This window comes from Pogoniulus pusillus, chromosome 4 (assembly GCF_015220805.1).
Source record: "Pogoniulus pusillus isolate bPogPus1 chromosome 4, bPogPus1.pri, whole genome shotgun sequence".
In the NCBI taxonomy this organism is placed as follows: Eukaryota; Metazoa; Chordata; class Aves; order Piciformes; family Lybiidae; genus Pogoniulus; species Pogoniulus pusillus.
Window position 1 is genome coordinate 19,231,676 of NC_087267.1, and position 13,022 is coordinate 19,244,697.

At 48.8% G+C, this 13,022-nt stretch overlaps 1 long non-coding RNA gene across 2 annotated transcripts in view; it reads right to left on the reverse strand.

Moving 5' to 3' along the window:
- LOC135174777 (uncharacterized) overlaps positions 1 to 2,027 on the reverse strand; it is a 99,820-nt gene extending 97,793 nt beyond the window's left edge. For both annotated transcript variants that reach the window (XR_010302087.1, XR_010302088.1), the window contains exon 1: positions 1,932 to 2,027. This is a non-coding gene — a long non-coding RNA (uncharacterized LOC135174777). The remainder of the gene's footprint in view (positions 1 to 1,931) is intronic.
- Between the last annotated feature and the right edge of the window lie 10,995 nt (positions 2,028 to 13,022).

A 13,022-nucleotide genomic window follows, 5' to 3' on the forward strand; every position in this document is an offset into this window, starting at 1 on the left:
GGTTGGAAGGGACCCTAAACATCATCCAGTTCCAACATTCCCCCTCTCCGCTCTGCTCCTTCCCCCCTCATCCTGTACGAAGTTTAATTTAAAAGTTAGAGCTTTTAGTAGCTCTTTCTCTTCCCTCATCAGCTTACTCCAAATTATCCTGGATCAAAAAAACCCAGGGTTTTGCTGCAAATATTAGCAGACATTAGAATCACAGAATCAGTCAGGGTTGGAAGGGACCGCAAGGATCATCCAGTCCAACCCCCTTGCCAGAGCAGTATCACCTACTGCAGGTCACACAGGAATACATCCAGGCAGGCCTTGACTATCTCCAGAAAAGGAGATTCCACAATCCACTGAGCAGCCTGGTCCAGTGTTCTGTCACCTTCACAGTGAAAAAAAGTTTTCCTCAGGTGTTTCCATGCATCTTCCTATGCCTCTACTTCCACCCTATGAGAGACTAAATCCTGTCTCTCCACAACTTGGAACTACGTAAGAACAACTCTCTCCTCTGGACCAAGACATTTTTAGTCTCTCTCCTCCGGACTGAATCACATCCATCGTCTCTTGTCCCGTCACTGGGCATTACCGAGCAGAGCCTGGCTCCACCCTCTTAGCACTCGCCCTTCACATCTTCATCCACACGAACGAGGGCAGCCCTTCGGCTCCTTTGCTTCAAGTCAAAGACCGCAGCCCCCTCAGCCTGTCCTCAGCAGGAAGATGTTCCACTCCCTCAGTAATTTCTGTGGCTCTGCACTAGACTCTTTCAAGCAGTCCCCTGAGGTCGTTATTGAACTGAGGGGCCCAGAACTGGACACAATATTCCATACCCAGCCTCATCGGGGCAGAGTAGAGGGGGAGGAGAACCTCTCTCAACCTGTCAACCACAGCCCTTCTAATTGTGGTGGTTTGGATGTGCCCCGCCCCCCCACACTTTAGTAATACCCAGACTAGACTGAGCTGGGCTCTGGGAATATAAATGAAGCTATTTATTTACAGCTAGCACAATATACAAGCAGATATTTACAGTAGATACAGTCATATACAGAAATATACAAAGGAAAAGTAATACAGAAGCACAACTCCCCTCCCAGAAACCTGAGTCCCCAGGAGGGGCTCTCAACCACCCCTGCACCTTCCCCCTGCCCCTCTCAACCTTACCCCAGTCCTAAAGAAGAATAGAGGTTCAGCCAAGAGGTTAAGGAGCAAGGTTTGTGGCAGATGAGGTTAGGGAGATACAGCTCAGCCAGAGCCCAGCCAGAGAGCGAAGACAAAATGGCAAGAGTGTTATCTAATGTTTACATTTCTTCTTCTTCATCAAGACTCTGAGGTAAGGAGACATCACCATTATTTTCCTTTTTCACAGCCTATGGTCAAGTTCTTTCCACCAAAACCTTCTAGCTTGCTTCAAACTAGCACACTAATCTACCCTAGGATGCCATTGGCCTTTTTGGCCAGAAGAGCACATTGCTTTTTCATCGTCAACTAGGACTCACAGGTCTTTTACCCCTTCACTGCTCTCCAACAGGTCAGTCCCCAAGATCCTCCAGTTCTGGTCAGCTGCACAGATCTCCTTCCTAACAACTCCTGCTAGAAGTCATGCATGCATCAATGTACACTCTTTTAACTACTGAGCCAAAGGAATAAAATAAGGACTTGTGAATCAGTCATTGGATGCAAGACAAACTATTATTTGGTAGTATAATGTAACAAAGCCACAATGAAGGCTGTGGTAACCCTGCCATTTGACCACAAGTTACTGTTTTTAACACAAGCAATCCCCTAGACCAACATTTCTCATACCTGAACTGCATCTCTCAACAAAGCAACAAGAAGATTCAAAGGATGTGACTCATAACTTGCAGAGGGGAAAACCTCATGAAAAAAAAAAAAAAAGCTATTAAAAAAAAAAAAGAGAAAGAAAACCAATAAAACCAAATTACCCTGATTTACAGCTGGAAGCAGTTCCTTTCCTCCAGGGGAGGCAGAAGCAGTTGTAATTATCAGCTGCACAGCTTTACACCAACTAGGGAACTACCAGCTCCCTCAAACTGCTGGCAGCAGCTCAGCTCCTCCCCAGGCACTATAAGGAGTATTTACACCTGCAGCTGATAATTGCAGCTGATTTTCATGCCTTTTCCCCCACCTTAGCACCCTGAGGAACTTAGTTGCTGCCAGCAGTTGCAGTAGTACAGTTGTAATTTTTTTTTCCTGGAGGATTGCATACAAGCAGATGAGTACAAAGTGTTCATCAGCAAGAAGTTTAGGAAGCACTCTACCCTATCCACAGCTTCATCAGTGAAGAAAATCCACCTTGATTAATACAACTAAGTAAGTCTGAAATTACAAGCAGGCTTTTTGCAGGGTTTATTAAGAAGGTTTATATCTAGATATCACAGAGGAGCACAGTAATTCAGAGCCAGAAATCATGTGGACATTCAAACACTCATTTCAAACATTCATTAATGACAGAAGACACCAATTTCATACTGCTTTACTTCATCCTCTCTGAGCACCCGATCTAGTTCAAACATTATGTTCTCCTTAACAAACGAGCCAAATCACAAAGGTAGCAGAATACAGCCTCAGGGCAGGTACACAAGGCCATCCTGGAAGATTTCATAGAAGGTTTTGGGTTTGAATGGATCTCTAAAGCTCATCCAGTCAGCAGGGACATCCTCCACTACAGCAGATTGCTCAGAACCTTTGAGTATCTCCAAGGTTGGGGCCTCAACCACCTGCCCGGGAAACCTGTTGCACAGTTCCACCACTCATGGTAAAAAATTTGTTCCCCACATCCAATCTAAATCTGCTCTGCTCTCATTTCAAACCATTGCCTGCATCCTGTCACCGCAGGCCATTACAGTCCCTCTGCAGCCTGCTTTCAGCCTCCTTCAGCTACCGGCAGGCTGCTCTGAGGTCTGCCTGGAGCCTTCTCTTCTCCAGGCTGAACAATCCCAGCTCCCTCAGCCTGTCCTCATAACAGAGCTGCTCCAGCCTCTGATCACTTTTGTGGCCCTCCTCTGGACCCACTCTCTCAGGTCCATGTCCTTTCTGTGCTGAGGGCTCCAGAGTTGGACACAGCACTGCAGGTGAGGTCTCACCAGAGCAGCAAACAGTGACAGAATCCCCTCTCGTGATCCTCCATAGTGCTAAGGTTTCATTAAGCTACTTCACGGCAAGTCAAGAGTAAGCCTTAGAACTGTCTTTGTCCAGCGCTTTGTGAAAGGCCAGCCAACACTTCCTTGTTGAAGCAGCTGGAACTTGGGGGCTACCGAGGCCAGCCAGCTCTAATTAAAGGCATTACAGACAGTAATACGTTTATCTAGGATCAAAACAGAGAGAATATCAAAATTCTAGTTAACCCAAGTAGGAATGTTTAATCAGTAGATTTAGAAAACCTTTTTTGAAGCAGTTTGGGATTATTTCTGAGTCATGGTTAACACAAGGAGAAACCTAGCACCACAGCAGGAACATTTTAAAGTTGCACCTACATCACATGCACATCACTACTGCAATGCATGTGAACGTAGCTTCACCTGCATCCTATACCACACAAGGAAGAAAATACTGAGAAGCTCAGGAAGTCTTCATGGCCTTCATGATTATGCTCTGCCCTGGTGAGGCTGCACCTGGAATATTGTGTCTAGTTCTGGTCCCCTCAGGTCAAGAAGGACCTCAGGGGACTGCTTGAAAGAGTCCAGCACAGAGCCACAAAGCTGCTGAAGACAGTGGAACCTCTCCCTGTGAGGACTGGCTGAGGGAACTGGGGCTTGGAGCTGAGGAGCAGAGGAGCCTGAGGGCTGCCCTCATTCACGTTGATGAAGATGTGCAGGGCAGCGTGGGGAGGACAGAGCTAGGCTCTGCTCAGGGAAGTCCAATGTCCAGGACAAGTGCAATGCTGGAGCAGAGGAGGTTCCACAGAAACAGAAGGGAAAACCTTTTCCTTGTGAGGGTGGCAGAGCGCTGGAGCAGGCTGCCCAGAGAGACTGTGGAGTTTCTTTCTCTGGAGACATTCCAAACCCATCTGCATGTGTTCCTGTGTGACCTGCCCTGGGTGACCCTGCTCTGGCAGGGGAGATTCAGTAGACGATATTTCAGAGTCCCTTCCAGCCCCTAACATTCTGTGATTCTGTGACTTGCACTCATCTCTTCATTACATGCAATTAAAGGAATAAAAACTGGTCAGAGAGGGATAGAATCTATATACTGTCCAAGCTCAGGCTAGCAACAGAGGTTAAAAGTAGCTTGAGAGAGACATCACTATTCTGTCTCACAGAACTAAATGAGTATTTTTCACTATTGAACCTATTTTGTCAACAGGAAAAACTGATCCAACCAGCATTGAGAATGCAATCACAGGGCTGCCTGAAGGAGAATTTAAGGAAATGTCAAAGGTAAATACCACTAACAACTAACTGCTCTATCTTTCCCCTCCCCAACCCTATCTGAGCAAGTTTAAGGTCAGAAAGTAAGCGCTACTTCTGAGCAGCTAGTATACAATAACCTTCACTCACTTAAAACAGATAACCAGGCCACCCAACAGAGAAAAGTAGCTGCTGAACCTTGTCTTTAGCAAATGTCCCTAGCAAAGTGCCACACTTATTTCACCACCTGGCTCAGTGTAGACTCCTACATGTGTAGAAACATTAAGGTTAGAAGCAACTTCTAAGAATATCAAGTCCAACTGCCAACCCAACACCACCACGCTCGCTAAGTTGCCAGCGCCCTGTCGACATGCTTTTTTAATACCTTTGGGGATAGGCACTGCATCACCTCCCCAGGAAGCCTCTTCCAGTGCTTTACCACTCTTTCAGAGAAGATTTTTCCCTAATATCCAATCTAAACCTCCCCTGGCACAACTTGAGGCCATTTCCCTTTGTCCTCCTACCAGAAACATGGATGAAACCCCTACCACAAACACTTCTTTACACCATCCCAGCCCCACACAGCCTTCTTCTTCCACCCCTTCCTATTCCACCAGCTGAGACCCTTCCTCAAGCCTTCTTCCCAGTCACAGTATTATCCAACCTTCCTGGTGAGACAGAATACAGCCTCCCTTCCCACCCCTGAGGACAGGGCCACAGTCGGCAACAGATGCCTCGATCCCCTGCCAGGTCTCACCTGTCCCTTCCTTCAGATGGGCCTCACACAAAACCCTTTCAGCCCAAATCCCCTTCTGCAGGGACAGGACACTGTTGTTTCTTTTTAAGGATGACTGAGTGGGGAGTGGGTGTTGGATGTTTTTTTGTTTGGGCAGGGCTCCCCGAGATCCTCCTAATCCTGTGCCTGCTAACAAGTCACCTCCACCACAAACCTTCCACACTCACTGATTGTATTAATCCTTCTCCGCCAGCACTGGGGCTGGTGGGGAGCTGCTGTCGATCCAGCACACACACCCTCACACCCCCCTCTCATCCCTTCTCCAGCCTCCCCGCCCACAGGGCAGAGCTACCATCACCGGAGCTCTGAGCCGCGGCTGGAGGCCTCCGCCTGTTCCCACCGCTCTGTCAGCGCCCCGAATAAGTACTCACAGCCTCACTCGCGCATGGGTGCCCCTCGCAAGCACTCACAGCCTCACTCGCGTATGGGTGCCCCTCGCAAGCACTCACAGCCTCACTCGTGTATGGGTGCCCCTCGCAAGCACTCACAGCCTCACTCGCGCATGGGTGCCCCTCGCAAGCACTCACAGCCTCACTCGCGTATGGGTGCCCCTCGCAAGCACTCACAGCCTCACTCGCGTATGGGTGCCCCTCGCAAGCACTCACAGCCTCACTCGTGCATGGGTGCCCCTCGCAAGCACTCACAGCCTCACTCGCGTATGGGTGCCCCTCGCGAGCACTCACAGCCTCATTCGTGTATGGGTGCCCCTCGCGAGCACTCACAGCCTCACTCGCGTATGGGTGCCCCTCGCAAGCACTCACAGCCTCACTCGCGTATGGGTGCCCCTCGCAAGCACTCACAGCCTCACTCGCGTATGGGTGCCCCTCGCAAGCACTCACAGCCTCACTCGTGTATGGGTGCCCCTCGCAAGCACTCACAGCCTCACTCGTGTATGCGTGCCCCTCGCTCCCAAAACAAAGCCCCACAAAGCTCCCCTTGGCCTCGTTGCTATGAAGCCCTCCTTCCCACACTTACCAACGGCGAACCTCTTGGCAGGGCTGGACCCCGCGCCGGGATCGCCCCGTCCCGCCCCGTCCCGTCCCGTCCCGTCCCCCACCTCCGCAGCGCGGCCGGGAGCGGCTCCCCCTGACGCAGGAGCTGACCCTGCCCACACCTCGCTCACCTCTGGCGTTAAGTGGCGGTGGTCCAAGGCCGAGCGGTCGAGGGCGGCTATTGCTGCCCGGCGGCCCAGCTCCAGGCGGGAAGGAGCGAAGGTTGCTGCCCTGCGGCCCGGCCCCGACCGTGCACCTGCTGCGGGAGAGCGGCCGTGAGGCTGACGGCGGCCTGAGGGCAGGGGCCGGCGGCGCCGAGCGGGAGAGAGTCCGGTGAGCTCTGGAAGCCGAGGTTAAAGCTGAGGAGGCCTTGAGGGCTCACCTCAAGAAACTCGGCATGCCCTCGGCGCGGCCTTTGGCGCTCTTCTTACCGAAAGCAACCCTGCGGCTGCCTGATACAAACCCTATCATTACTTTTGTTGTCGCCTTAAGTGCAAGTAGAACATCTCACCTGCACCAGGCTGTGGTGAATAGTCCTAAAGGGCATAAAAAGGGCTTAAGCACGTCCTGTCTCATTTACCTGCCTGTCTGCATTGCAGCCAGAGGCGGGAAAACAGGACAAAAGAAACGCAGGCAACTTAGTTTCTTTGTCTGAGAGGGGTTCCAAGGGGACCGCGCCCCTGTCCTGTGGCAGGCCAATGCGCCCCCATCTTACGGAAGACAACAGCCTGTGGGTTCTGCCATTTCTGTGTCTGCTTGGGCGATTGCCAGAGGCGATTGCGTGATTGTGTGGTCAATGAGACCATTAGCCTCGGCCATTACCCTATAAATGGGGGTGAACAGGGGAAAAGGGACTGGCGTGCTCACTCGTTCCTCGCTGAATGAACCAAGAGAGCCAATGGCATCCTGGCCTGCATCAGGAACAGTGTGGCCAGCAGGACAAGGGAGCTTATTCTGCCCCTGTACTCAGCACTGGTCAGACCACACCTTGAGTACTGTGTCCAGTTCTGGGCTCCTCAATTCAAGAGAGATGTTGAGGTGCTGGAAGGTGTCCAGAGAAGGGCAACAAAGCTGGTGAGGGGCCTGGAGAACAGCCCTGTGAGGAGAGGCTGAGGGAGCTGGGGGTGTTTAGCCTGGAGAAGAGGAGGCTCAGGGGTGACCTCATTGCTGTCTACAGCTACCTGAAGGGAGGTTGTAGCCAGGTGGGGTTGGTCTCTTCTCCCAGGCAACCAGCAACAGAACAAGGGGACACAGTCTCAAGTTGTGCCAGGGGAGGTCTAGGCTGGATGTTAGGAGGAAGTTGTTGGCAGAGAGAGTGATTGGCATTGGAATGGGCTGCCCAGGGAGGTGATGGAGTCACTGACCCTGGAGGTGTTCAAGCAAAGCCTGGCTGAGGCACTTAGTGCCATGGTCTAGTTGACTGGCTAGGGCTGGGTGCTAGGTTGGCCTGGATGATCTTGGAGGTCTCTTCCAACCTGGTTGATTCTGTGATTCTGTGATCTGCCACTCGCCTCAGCAGTCGCCTCAGCAGTCGCCTCAGCAGTCGCCTCAGCTGCCTCAAACCACCTCAGCCAGCAGCCCACGTGGAATTTGCCACAGGACTTCTGTTGAATATTTTCCTGCCTATGTTTTTGGGCCGCGGACATTAGGACTAGTGAGTATTCTCCATACTTTGTTCAAGTTGCTAAAGGATTTTATTCAGCCTCACAAGCGGCGAATGAAGGCGCCGGACTCTCTACCAGAGACACTTTATGAAACCTTTCAAAATTCCATTGTGCACAGACATTCTGTGAAATAGTTCTGCTAACCCCATCCAAGGACTTGTGTGGAGAGGTGGAAATAAGTTGGGGGGAATTATTTTGGGTCTATTGATAAATAGTTCACAACTTTTAAATCTGCCTCGTTGCATTTTACCCCAAACTCCGATTTCAGCTAGTCCCATTTACAACACAGGTATTTCTGGCTGACATGCAGGACACACTGAGGAGCAAGACTAGATCGTGGAGCTTGTCTGAAGAACTATCGGTGTCACACACAGAAACAAGAGTGCTTGAAGCCAGGACTAAGAGTGTAACCTCCAAGACAGAGCCACTTTAGGATCAAGAATGGCAGCACAATGGGCATAACACTCTGATAGTGGAATGGAAGGGGTTTAGTCAGGGACCACTGGTCTAAATTGAAAAGATGGGGTTGTTCAGCCTGGAGAAGAGAAGGCTTTGGAGACACCTAATAGCAGTCTTCCAATGCTTGAAGAGTCCTCCAAGCAGGCTGCAGAGGGACTGTTTGCACAGGCCTGCAGTGACAGGATGAGGGCAATGGTTCGAAATGAGAGAAGAGCAGATTTGGATTGGATGTGAGGAGCAAGTCCTTTAGTATGACGGTGATGGAACCCTGCAACAAGGGAGGTAGTTGAGGCTTCATGCCTGAAGATCTTCAGAGTGAAGCCGGACAAAGCTGTGAGCAATCTGCTCCAGTGGAGGATGTCCCTGCTGATTGCAGGGAGCTTGGACTGGATGACCTTTAGGAGTCCCTTCCAGCTTGTGTGATTCTAGGAGTCAATAAACTAGGATTAAAAACAAGGGAGGGGAAAAAACAACCAGTGAAATATTTAATCCTCCCATTCTGAATGCATTGAAGGCCTCATGAAATTATTTAAAGCTCCTATCGATTTGTCAAGCAGTGGTGCATTTTATTCACCTTTTGTGCTCTGTCCCAAAGAGGTGAGGGAATTGTCCCTTTCATTTTCAACCCAATGCATATGTGAATAGAATTTCTCGTTAAATCTGCAACAAAACAATAAGTCATGACCTTTGTAACTTGTGTGAAACCTACAGAACAATGATCTGTCTATAAGATGCAAATAATGATACAATTTTTTAAATCCATGTTAGAATCTTAGGATGGAAAAAAAAAAGAGCAATAGTTTGTTGTTTTTTTTTTTTACAGTGATGTTAAATATATGCTAAACTTCTAAGACAACTCATCTGAATCCAGTTAGTTGACAAAACAAAGGGAAAAAAAAGTGAGTATTCTAATTCATAAATTGAGGCAGAGCTGTAGTTTGTTGTCATGGCATCCCACAGTCTTCCAGACTATAATGTTCTGGGTGAATTGTAACTCTTGGCCTCTTGTCTTAAGAGCTTTGGTCTTTCTTTTCAATCAGATAAATGAAATAGGAAATAAAAATGTTAAATATATAATTTATGCAACGTCTCTCTCAATATGTATTTTGGAGTGGAACCTTCCACTGTACAGAGAAAAGTGAATTCCCTGTTCACAAGGCAAAAATTATTACTCTGATGGAAACCTGGTAAAGAGCAATTGCTTAAGGGGACAAGAAATCCTCTATTATCAGAAGCTTTAAAGTGTTGATGACTGCTTAACCAAATCCTTTGTTGTTTAGATTCTTTTTATTTTTGACAGGGAAAGACTCTTTAGAAGGGCTTGTGATGACAGGGCAAGGGGCAATGGTTTGAAACTTGAGCAGGGAAGATTTAGGTTGGATGTCAGGAGGAAGTTCTGCACAGTGAGAGTGGTGAAATACTGGAATGGATTGCCCAGTCAGGTGGTGGACGTCCCACCCCTGAAGACATTCAAGATGAGCCTTGATGTGACCCTGGGCAGCTTGATTTAGATGGAGATCATAGAATCACAGAATCATAAAATGGTCTGGGTTGGAAGGCATCTCCAAAGGTCATCTAGCCCAAACCCATGTGCAGTCAGCACGGGCATCCTCAATTAGACCAGGTTACCCAGAGTCCTGTTCAGCTTCACTTTGAATATCTCCAGGGACAGAGCCCAAACCACCTCCCTGGGCAACTTGTTCCAGTGTTCCACCACCCTCATAGTAACGAATCTGCTTCTCACATCCAGTCTAAATCCGCTCCTCTCCCATTTCAAACCATTGCCTCTCATCCTGTCACTGCAGGCTTTTGAAAACAGTTCCTCTCCAGCCTCACTGTAGACCCCTTTCAGGTACTGGAAGGCTGCTGTTAGGTCTCCCTGGGCCTTCTCTTCTCCAGGTTGAACACCACCAGCTCTCTCAGCTTGTCATAGCAGAGGTGCTCCAATGAATTCTATGATTGTAACTTGTATAAGTGTCTTCATTCATGTATACAGACTAAGTTTGTTGCCACCTTTTTCCCTGCCTGTTGAAAGCAGCTTGTACATGAAGCCTCTGGATGTCTTTTGATCATGGCAGAAATATGATATTAGTCATTTGTTTGAAGAAATTAATATGGTAAACAATAAAGCTCTGCTAAGAGCATTCAAGTCATGAGCTACAATCTACTTTAGCAAGAATTGCCTACAGCCTTTAATCTTGGTTTAGCTGAATCATGATTTATTTATACACAAAATGTAGAGCTGGAATTTCATGATAATACATTAAGATGTGAGCACACAAACCACCCTCTACTTGCTTCAATTTTGATACCTGTGTGGTGTGTTTGTCCATGTGTGACAGCAAAGGTCCAAATGAAGACAAGAGACAAGTGGTGTCCCACAGGGATCAGTACTGGAACCAGTGCTGTTTAACATCTTTGTCAGTGACATGGCAGTGGCACTGAGACGCCCTCAGCACGTCTGCAGATGACGCCAAGATGTGTGGTCTAGTTGATGTGCTGCATAGAAGGGATCCATCCAGAGGGAGTTGGAGAGGCGGGCCCAAGGCGACCTCATGAAGTTCCACAAGGCCAAGTGCACCTGGGTCAGAGTAATCCCAAGCTCAAATCCAAGTTGGGTAAGGAGTGGCTCCAGAGCAGTCTGGAGGAGAAGGACTTGAGGGTGTCAGTTGGTGATAAACTCCCTATGAGCCAGCAATGGTCATTGGCAGCCCAGAAGGCAGCTGTGTGCTGGGCTGCATTCAAAGCAAGGAGAGCAGTGGGACAGGGAGGGGATTCTGCCCCTCTGCTCTGTTTGACCCAAACTGCAGTTCTGGTGGCCCAGCATAAGAAAGACATGGAGCTGCTGCAGTGGGTCCAGAGAAGGCTATGGAGATGGTCAGAGGACTGAAGAACCTCCCCTATGGGGACAAGCTGAGAGAGTTGGGGCTGTTCAGCCTGGAGAAGAGAAGGCTCCAGGGACACCTTAGAGTAGTCTTCCAGTACCTGAAGTGGATTACGGGAAAGCTGGGAAGGGACATTTTACAAGGGCTTGCAGTGAGAGGATGAGGGGGAATGAATTCAAGCTTGAGGAGGTTGAGATTGGAGATTAGGAGGTGGTGAGACACTGGAACATATTGCCCAGGAAGGCTGGAGGTGCCCTCCCTGGAAATGCTGAAGACCAGAAAAAGGCCTTGAGTAACCTGGTTTAGAGGAAGTTATCCCTGTGCACGGCAGGGGGGTGGCACTAGATGATTCTTAGGGTCCCTTCCAACCTAAACCATTCTATGAATTTGTGAATAAATAATTATGCTAATAAAATCACATGTCTGTTCTATTTGTCATTTGCTCACTACTCTCAATTTCTTTAGGCCTGAACTCTTTGGTATTTATATCCTATATAAAGTATTTCTTCTGGAGTTTGCAGGGTTTTTCTCTTATGCAAGCATAGATTCAGTGTAGCTTTAGTTGAATGACACACTTTAGTCACTTGCCTTTTTACATCTCAGAGTTAGAAAGGCTGTGGTTAGTAGGTTGAGAGAAGTTCTCCTCCCCCTCTACTCTGCCCTGCTGAGGCTACATCTGGAATATTGTGTCCAGTTCTCAGCCATTCAGGTCAGGAAGGACCTCAGAGGACTGTTGGAAAGAGTCACAAAGGTGCTGAAGGCAGTGGAACACCTTCCTGTGAGGACAGGCTGAGGGAGCTGGGGTTCTTTAGCTTGGAGCAGAGGAGCCCAAGGGCTGCCCACATTCATGTTGATAAAGATGTGCAGGGCAGTGTGGGGAGGACAGAGCCAGGCTCTGCTCAGCGATGTCCAATAACAGGACAAGGGGCAATGGGGGCAAGCTGGAGCAGAAGAGGTTCCACAGGAACAGAAGGGAAAACTTTTTCCCTGTGAGGGTGTCAGATCCCTGGATCAGGCTGCCCAGAGAGGTTGTGGAGTCTCCTTCTCTGGAGATATTCCAAACCCATCTGAATGTGTTCCTGTGTGACCTGCCCTGGGTGATCCTGCTCTGGCAGAGGGGTTGGACTGGATGATCTCTGGGGGTCCCTTCCAGCCCCTAATGTTCTGTGATTCTGTGATGTAATGTACCTGACATTTTTAAACTGTAGTAAGAAAGAAAATGCTACCTCCAGTTAGGAGAGAATGTTTTAATGAAGCATAGCATCATAACCAGTGCTGGGCTGTCCATGTTTCTACCAGGAACTTATAGGATAGCTCAAGCGGATGCAAATTTTCAGTAGCAGTGATTCTCTTCAGTGTTAAGCTGTTTTAATTTATGAAAGTCCTTAAAAGCTGAGCCATCCTTAGGAAGCTTAGAGATTAATATGTGGAGCTTAAATGGGAATTGTTGTTAAGGTTGCCTTAAAGAGCCATGGTACTGTTCTGTGCTGTCAGTCCCTCCTCCTGATCATAACTCAGAGCAAGCCAAGAGGGAGTTAGGCCATGCAGACACAGCAGGAAGTTCTTTAAAGAACTTCTGCCTCAATTTTCTTTACTTGCTACAGGTCACTTCCAAGTCAAAGTTATGCAAGGGACTCTGCATTGTGTAGAAATCACAGAATCCTAGAATGGCTCATGTTGGAAGGGACCCCAGAGCTCATCTACTCCAGCCTCCCGCACCATCGACATGGACAACTCTCAACTAAACCCAGCTGCTCAAGGTCCCAGCCTGCCTGGCCTTGAACACCCCCAGGAAGGAGGCAGCCACAACCTCCCTGGGCAGCCTACTACCCTCACACTGAAGAACTTCTTCCTAAGATCCAGTCTAAACC